The sequence below is a fragment of the Mobula hypostoma genome, chromosome 23 (assembly GCF_963921235.1).
Source record: "Mobula hypostoma chromosome 23, sMobHyp1.1, whole genome shotgun sequence".
NCBI lineage: Eukaryota > Metazoa > Chordata > Chondrichthyes > Myliobatiformes > Myliobatidae > Mobula > Mobula hypostoma.
This window is the reverse complement of record NC_086119.1, coordinates 3,880,978-3,889,747: the sequence shown is the minus strand read 5'-3', so window position 1 is coordinate 3,889,747 and position 8,770 is coordinate 3,880,978. Positions and strand designations below refer to the sequence as shown.

Below are 8,770 nucleotides of genomic sequence, written 5' to 3'. Positions count from 1 at the left end.
TCTCCGTTCTCTCTCCCCATTCCCCGTCTGCGTTCTCTCTCTCTCCCCCCATTCTCTCTCTCCCCGTTCTCTCTCTCCGTTCTCTCTCTCTCTCTCTCTCTCTCTCTCTCTCTGCGTTCTCTCTCTCCATCCCGTCTTTCCCCATTCCCTCTATCCTCTGGCCACGCCCCTTCCCAGCTTGTTTTTCGGACTCTCTCTCAAATGCCTTGCCGCCGATTGGCTGAGGTTTGTCGCTAACGTCCCTGCTATTGGCCGGAGGGCAGAGATGGCAACCAATGAGAGCAGGGCTGGGTGGTGAGGAAATTGTAAAGGTAAAAGAAATAAATAGCAGAGGAAAGGGGGAGAGAGAAAACAGAGAGAGGAGAGAGAGAGAGAGTGTGTGTGTGTGAGAGAGAGAGAGAGAGAGAGAGAGAGAGGAGAGAGGGAAGGAAGAAGGGAAGACAGCGGACGACGCAGAGCTGTCCAGCTCGGATTGAGCCGCAGGTGAGGGGCCCCTCCCGGCCACTGGCCGCTGTCACTGCGGACGGTGACAGTGCGGGCTGGGCGCACCGGGGGACCGGGGGACCGGAGGACCGGAGGACCGGAGGCTGCGGGGATCGAGACGGCGCTGAGGGGGCGATGCGGGGAGGAGCCGCAGGATTCTGAGGCGCGGGAGGGGATACGAGAAAAGGGGTCGGGATGGAGAGAAGGAGGGGAAGAGGGGATGAGGGGAGAGACTAATCCCGACAACAGGAGTCCGGGGAGGAGAGAGAGTGGGCGAGGAGGGACCCGGAGAGGAGGGTTTGTTTTAAGACTGCAGTGGAGGTCCGGGCAGGAGGGAATGTGGAGGGAAGTGGAGGAATCCAGAGAGGATGGAGTGTGGGGAGGGTGAGGGGCTCCGACGAAGAGGTGAGGGGCTTGGAGGGGGAGGTGAGGGTGAAGGTGAGGGGCTGGAGGGAGGGGTGAGGGTGAGGACATTGGAGGGAGAGGAAGAGGATCAGGTCCGGATGAAGAGGTGAGGGTCAGGAGTAGAGGGAGAGCTGAGGGTGAGGATATTGGAGGGAGAGGTGATGATCAGAGGTCCAGAGGGAGAGGTGAGGGTCAGATCCAGAGGGAGCGGTGAGGATGAGGGGTCTGGAGGGAGAGGTGAGGGTCAGGAGTGGAAGGAGAAATGAGGATCAGGAGTGGAGGGAGATGTGAGAGTGAGGAGATTGGAGGGAGAGGTGATGATCAGAGGTCCAGAGGGAGAGATGAGGGTCAGATCCAGAGGAAGAGGTGAGGGTAAGGGGTCTGGAGGGGGGCAGAAGAAAGGCAGGGGAGGGAGAGGACTAGCCCAACATCTGCCATCACCTCGAACCCCACTGGACCCTGGACCGGGCACAGCTGGATGCCGTGGACTGGGGAGGATGTGGGGGTGGGAGGTGGGGTATGTGGGGAAGATGGGAAAATCTGTGGGTGACGCAAGGCATCGGGGAGATGGGGAGGCATGAGGGGGAGACGGAGAGATGGAGAGGTGTGTGGGGGACACAGATGGTTTGTGGGGGAGATGCGGAGATGTGTGGGAGAGAGAGAGATGGAGAGATGGGAAGGTATGTGGGGGAGACGGGGAGATGTGGAGGTGTGTGGGGGAGATGGAGAGATGGGGAGGTGTGTGGGGGAGATGGGGAGATGGGGAGGTGTGTGGGGGAGATGGAGAGATGGGAAGGTATGTGGGGGAGATGGGGAGATGGGGAGGTGTGTGGGGGAGATGGGGAGATGGGGAGGTGTGTGGGGGAGATGGGGAGATGGGGAGGTGTGTGGGGGAGATGGGGAGATGGGGAGGTGTGTGGGGGAGATGGGGAGATGGGGAGGTGTGTGGGGGAGATGGGGAGATGGGGAGGTGTGGGGGGAGATGGGGAGATGGGGAGGTGTGTGGGGGAGATGGGGAGATGGGGAGGTGTGTGGGGGAGATGGGGAGATGGGGAGGCATGAGGAGGAGATGGGGAGATGGGGAGATGGGGAGATGGGGAGGTGTGTGGGGGAGATGGGGAGATGGGGAGGTGTGTGGGGGAGATGGGGAGATGGGGAGGTGTGTGGGGGAGATGGGGAGATGGGGAGGCATGAGGAGGAGATGGGGAGATGGGGAGATGGGGAGATGGGGAGGTGTGTGGGGGAGATGGGGAGGTGTGTGGGGGAGATGGGGAGATGGGGAGGTGTGTGGGGGAGATGGGGAGATGGGGAGGTGTGTGGGGGAGATGGGGAGATGGGGAGGTGTGTGGGGGAGATGGGGAGATGTGGAGGTGTGTGGGGGAGATGGGGAGATGGGGAGGTGTGTGGGGGAGACGGGGAGATGGGGAGGTGTGTGGGGGAGATGGAGAGATGGGGAGGTGTGTGGGGGAGATGGGGAGATGGGGAGGTGTGTGGGGGAGATGGGGAGATGGGGAGGTGTGTGGGGGAGATGGGGAGATGGGGAGGTGTGTGGGGGAGATGGGGAGATGGGGAGGTGTGTGGGGGAGATGGGGAGATGGGGAGGTGTGTGGGGGACACAGATGGTTTGTGGGGGAGATGCGGAGATGTGTGGGAGAGAGAGAGATGGAGAGATGGGAAGGTATGTGGGGGAGACGGGGAGATGTGGAGGTGTGTGGGGGAGATGGGGAGATGGGGAGGTGTGTGGGGGAGATGGGGAGATGGGGAGGTGTGTGGGGGAGATGGGGAGATGGGGAGGTGTGTGGGGGAGATGGGGAGATGGGGAGGTGTGTGGGGGAGATGGGAGGCGTGTGGGGGAGACAGATAGGTGGAGAGATGGGGAGATGGGGAGGTGTCTGAGGGAGATGGGGAGGCATGTGGGGGAGACGGGGAGGCGTGTGGGGGAGATGGGAGGCATGTGGGGGAGACATAGGTGGAGAGATGGGGAGATGGGGAGATGGGGAGGTGTGTGGGGGAGATGGAGAGGTGTGTGGGGGAGATGGGGAGGTGTGTGGGGGAGATGGGGAGATGGGGAGGTGTGTGGGGGAAATGGGGAGATGGAGAGACATATGGGGGGAGACGACGAGATGGGGAGGCATGTGGGGGAGATGGGAGACGGGGAGACGGGGAGATGGGGAGGTGTGTGAGGTGTGTGGACAGATGAGGGAGGGGATTGAGGACATGAACAGAAAGGGTGTTAGTATGGTGAGACCATCTCAAAGGCTCCTGCACCCCACCATCGTTCTCCTGTCTGTGACCACCCCCCACCCCTCCTCACCTTCCTCCTCCCCTCAGCACACCCTGGGGTGAGAGGCTTTCAGAAGGTTGGGGGGGGGGAGTGAAGATGGAAAGGGTGGTGGAGATGTTCCTACAGAGTAAAGAGTCCCCAGCCGAGTTTGGATGTGGGGTGCAGCTCTGTATTCTATTTTATGATGGGTATTGATTGTAGGCGTCAGTATCCCCAGGGGACACGTCCTGTCCTGTGATGCTGGGGGTGGGGTACTCCTGAAATCTGCTCCCCTCCCTTCTGTAAGATCAGGTCTGACAGCAACCCCAGCCCTGCATTCCTCCCCACTCTGTATGATCTGCTGATGAACCCCCAGATTCCCACTTACCCTTGGTAATCAGGGACCCATCCTGAAAATGTTTGAAGACTCTATCCCCTCTTCCCCCAAGACAGTTCCACAGTCTCAGCAGCTCAGGATAACAAAATTCACCTTGTCAGCCCCTCGTTTTTAAACCACGATGACCTGGTTCCAGACTGTCCATCAAGAGGCAACCCACCTGGTCACTACTAACAGCATCTTACATGCTTCAGGAAAGTTCTCTCCCATTCTTTAAGTTCAAGTATAAGTTTATTGTCATCTGTCTGTACATAAATACAACCAAATGGAGCAGTGTTCCTCCAGACCACGGTGCACCCACAAAACATCTACCACACACATCACATAAACCAGGAGACAGGTGCTCGCCATCTTCTCCAGGTGTGGCCACACCAGTGCCCAGTTACCTGTAGTACCACATCCCTGTTTTGTATCTTGCCACCAGCCCGCCCTACAATAACATGCACCGATAACCCCCACCAGCCAGGACATGCTCTCTTCTCACTGCTGCCATCAGGCAGGAGGGACAGGAGCCTCAGGTCCCACACCACCAGGTTCAGGAGCAGTTATTACCCCTCAACCATCAGCTCCTGAACCAGCGTGGATAACTTCACTCAACTCAGCTCTGAGCTGTTCCCACAGACTACAGACTCAATCTACACCTCGTCTTCACAATATGACTTTTTATCTGTACAATTTGTCATCTGTTGCTTGTTGGCTGTTTGTCATTTTTGGTTTATGTGTAGTTTTGCAGGAATTCGATAGTATTTCTTATTTTCTGGTGGATGCCTGCGAGAGAAATAGTCTCAGGATAGTAATGGTGACACATGGAGAATATGTTTACTTCGGCTTTGATCTGATACTGTTAAATAGGTGTGGTGAGGATGTTTCCTATAGTGGGGGAGTCTAGGACCAGAGGACACAGATCGAGTGGATGTGGAGAGGATGTTTCCTATAGTGGGGGAGTCTAGGACCAGAGGACACAGATCGAGTGGATGTGGAGAGGATGTTTCCTATAGTGGGGGAGTCTAGGACCAGAGGACACAGATCGAGTGGATGTGGAGAGGATGTTTCCTATAGTGGGGGAGTCTAGGACCAGAGGACACAGATAGAGTGCATGTGGAGAGGATGTTTCCTATAGTGGGGGAGTCTAGGACCAGAGGACACAGATAGAATGGATGTGGAGAGGATGTTTCCTATAGTGGGAGAGTCTAGGACCAGAGGACACAGATCGCGTGGATGTGGAGAGGATGTTTCCTATAGTGGGAGAGTCTAGGACCAGAGGACACAGATCGAGTGGATGTGGAGAGGATGTTTCCTATAGTGGGGGAGTCTAGGACCAGAGGACACAGATAGAGTGGATGTGGAGAGGATGTTTCCTATAGTGGGGGAGTCTAGGACCAGAGGACACAGATCGAGTGGATGTGGAGAGGATGTTCCCTATAGTGGGGGAGTCTAGGACTAGAGGGCACAGATAGAGTGGATGTGGAGAGGATGTTTCCTATAGTGGGGGAGTCTAGGTCCAGAGGACACAGATGGAGAGAGTGTGGAGAGGATATTTCCTACAGTGGGGAGTCTAGGACTAGAGAACACTGCCTCAGAATGGAAGGATGTCCATTTAGAACAGAGAGGTGGTCTTATCTCCAGAGCTAATGAAATCCCACAAATCAGTCTCCCTACCAGACTCCCTCGTTAAGGAGTTGAAGTGGAAAGAGTTTGGAAAAGATTCACTTCACTGATACCTGATATGGTTGGGTCCATAAAACACAGGAGCAGAATTAGGCTGTTCGGTCCATCAAGTCTGCTCTGCCATTCCATTGTGCTGATTTATTATCTCTCTCAACACCATTCTCCCGTCTTCTCCCCGAAACTTTGACACCTTTAGTAATTAAGACGCTATTAACTTCGCTTCAATATACCCAGTGACCTGGTCTCCACAGTTATCCCTGGCGATGAATTCCACAGATTCACCGCCCTCTGGCTGAAGAAATTCCTCCTCGTCTCCGTTCTAAAGGAACGTTCTTGTATTCTGAGGCTGTGTCTTCAGGTCTTCAACCCTCCAACCATAGGAAACATCTTCTCCACCCCCACTCTACTTAGAACTTGCAATATTTAGCAGGTTTCAATGAAATTCCATCCCGTTATTCTAAACCCCAGTGAGTACAGACACAGAGCCATCAAATGTCCCTTTCATCCCAGGATCATTCTGAGAAACCTGCACTGGACCCTCTCCAATGCCAGCACATCCTTACTTTGGTAATGAGCCCAAAACTGCTCACAGTACTCCAAGTGAGGACTGAACAATGCCTTCTAAAGTCTCAACATTACATCCTTGATCTTATATTCTTGTCCTCTCGAAATGGGTGCTAACATTGCATTTGCCTTCCTCACCACTGACTCAACCTGCAAGTTAATATTTAGGGAATCCTGCAGGGGACTCCCAAGTTCCTTTGCACCTCTGATTTTTGACTTTTCTCCCTGTTTAGAAAACAGTCCATGCCTCTATTCCTTCTCCCAAAGTGAATGACCATAGACTATATTCCATCTGCCACTTCTTCACCCGTTCTCCCAATCTGTCCAAGTCCTTGTGCAGACTCCCTGTTTCCTCAACACTACCTGCCCCTCCACTATCTTTCCTCAGTAAACTCAAGGCAGCACAGTGGCGGAAGCAGTTAGCCCAATGCTATTACAGCTCAGGACACGGGAGTCTGGAGTTCAATTTCAACGTCATCTTGAAGGAGTTTGTGCCTCCTCCAGGTGGTCTGGTTCCTTCCACAGGCCACAGACGCACCAGTAGGTTCATTGGACTTTGTAAATTGTCCCATGACTAGTCTAGTGTTAAATTTAGGGTTGCTGGGTGGCGTGGCATGTATTAGGCTCCTGAATCAGCTTTATGGAACTTCACTCACCCCAACACTGAACCGATTCCACAACCAACGGCCTCACTTTCTGGGCTCGGCAACTCATCTTCTCAAGATTCAAGATTCAAAGATTCAAAAAACTTTATTGTCATTCTAACCGTACGTCAGCTCTGCAGGGCAGAATGAGACAGCGTTTCCCAGGAGCAGTGCGATCATAACGTAACAAATGCAACATTAAATAATAAACCTAACAATAAATAGTAAAACACAACAGCCACATGTCAGTTAAAATCAGTTATAAGTGTCCAGTCCAAGTTAAAAGTGTCCAAAGCAGAGTCAGGTGGAGCAGCTATTTAGCAGTCTGACTGCCTGTGGGAGGAAGCTGTTTAGTAGCCTTGTGGTTTTAGTTTTGATGCTCCTGTAACGTTTGCCTGATGGCAGAAGAACAAACAGTTCATGGAGAGGGTGTGAGGGGTCTTTAATGATGTACCGTGTCTTCTGGAGGCATCGACTCTGAAAGAGGTCTTGGACAGAAGGTAGGGAGACCTCAATAACCTTCTCTGCTCCCCTAACCACCCTCTGCAAGGCTTTTTGGTCGACAGCACTGCAGCTGGAGTACCAGGTTGTGATGCAAAAGGTCAGCACGCTCTCAACCACGCCTCTGTAGAATGCAGTTAAGGTGTTAGTGGGGAGTGATGCTTGTTTAAGCTTCCTCAGAAAGTGCAATCTCTGCTGGGCCCGTTTCACAATCCCAGTGGTGTTCCTGGACCAGGTGAGATTGTCCGAGATCTGCACCCCAAGGAACTTGATGTTTTCCACTCTCTCCACTGTGGAGCCGCTGATGCTGAGGGGTGTGTGCTCAGGCTGAGACCGTCTGAAATCGATGATCATCTCCTTGGTTTTGGTGACATTAAGCATCAAGTTGTTATCCCTGCACCAGCTCTCTAGGTGTTTGACCTCCTCCCTGTACATTGTTTCACCACTCAACATTTAAAAACACCACTCAGTATTATTTATTACTTATTATTATTTAGTATTTTTGTAGTTGCACAGTTTATCATCTTTTGCACATTGGTTGCTTGTCAGTCTTTGCGTATAGTTTTCAGAAATTCTATTGTACAGTATATGGAATGCCCACAAGAAAATGAACCTCAGGGCAGAATATGATAATAAATTTACTTTGAACCTTGGTCTCACGCCATTTCCTGGCGCTAGATCCACCCTGTGCCAGAGTCTGTGAGGGTAACCTCCTGAGCCTCAGACAACCAGGGTATCACAGTGGTCGCTCCCCACGGAACCCCAAACCTTCCCCATCAATTCCACACCGAGCCTCGCCCCTGGTGAGTGGTGGCGGGGGGCGTGCAACTTCATTAAAACCTGCAGAAGCTGAGGCAAGGTCTGGTCCAAAGGTCAAAGAGAGAACGTGTCTTTGAAGAATTTGAAGAAAATAAACTGTTGCTATCAGTGGTTGTAAGGGACATCCATCTGGGGACTGATACTAAACATCCTGATAGGCAATGAGAGGTAAACGGTCCCCAGGCAAACAGCACACCAAAATAATCTGGGACCTTGACAACAAAAATATTGGTTCTCTTTAAAAAAACAGAATGTGACCTTTGTGTAGGTCATTGTTTTCAAGGAGGCAGCCTGTAAAGATTAAGTGTATAGAAGGCATTCCGTAAAGATTTAGTAGATTTAAAAACAACATTATAATATCATCTTATCAGGGAGTGAAGTCCACAAGTTGGGTGTTATTTCTAAGGAGACCTGGAGATTGGCTGAGAACTCTGTAAGCAAAATTACAGTGTAGATACCAGATGCTGAAACATTGTGTTCAGCAAGAACTTGATCAAAGTTTATGGGGATTATTCTTACAATCAGAGCTGAGTTAAGCACTTATCACAAAGTCACATGTTAGTACAGATCATCAGCCGAGGAGTTCCGACACAATAAAAGGGAAGGTGAAAGCAGCCTCTTCCTCTTCCTCGTCCTCGTCCTCGTCAGGGCCACACGGAGTCTGTGTCAGAGCTGCAGGTAGGAGAGGCAATGGCACTGGGGCTCTTTCCGAACTGTCCTGTCTTATGTGTCAGTGTGTGTGTGGGACCATCCCCCAGTGAGGGTCTGTGTGTGTGTGGGACCGTCTCCCAGTGAGGGTCAGTGTGTGTGTGTGTGTGTATAGTTTAGAGAGAGTCTGTGTCAGGGGTGTGGGCTGTCCTGTCTCTGATGAACAATACTGATAATTCCTTGAATCTCCGAACTGAAGTCCTGAACTGAACAAGTTGTAGCTCCTGTTTGGATGCTGGGCTGTTGGGGTGGGGGCGTTGTTGGGAGATAAGGGTGCAGAGCCGAGTCAAGGAGAGGCTACTGTTGCTGGAGAGGTCA

General features: G+C 52.6%; 1 protein-coding gene across 3 annotated transcripts in view; it reads left to right on the top strand.

The window, feature by feature from the left end:
• The first annotated feature begins 335 nt into the window (after positions 1-335).
• slc43a2a (solute carrier family 43 member 2a) overlaps positions 336-8,770 on the top strand; it is an 82,442-nt gene continuing 74,007 nt past the window's right edge. The window contains exon 1 of one of the 3 annotated variants that reach the window (XM_063031043.1): positions 336-483. The gene's annotated coding sequence lies outside the window, so the exon portion shown is untranslated. Of the gene's footprint in view, positions 484-8,264; positions 8,423-8,770 lie in introns of those variants that run through there. The other 2 variants (XM_063031042.1, XM_063031044.1) reach the window with 2 other exon arrangements.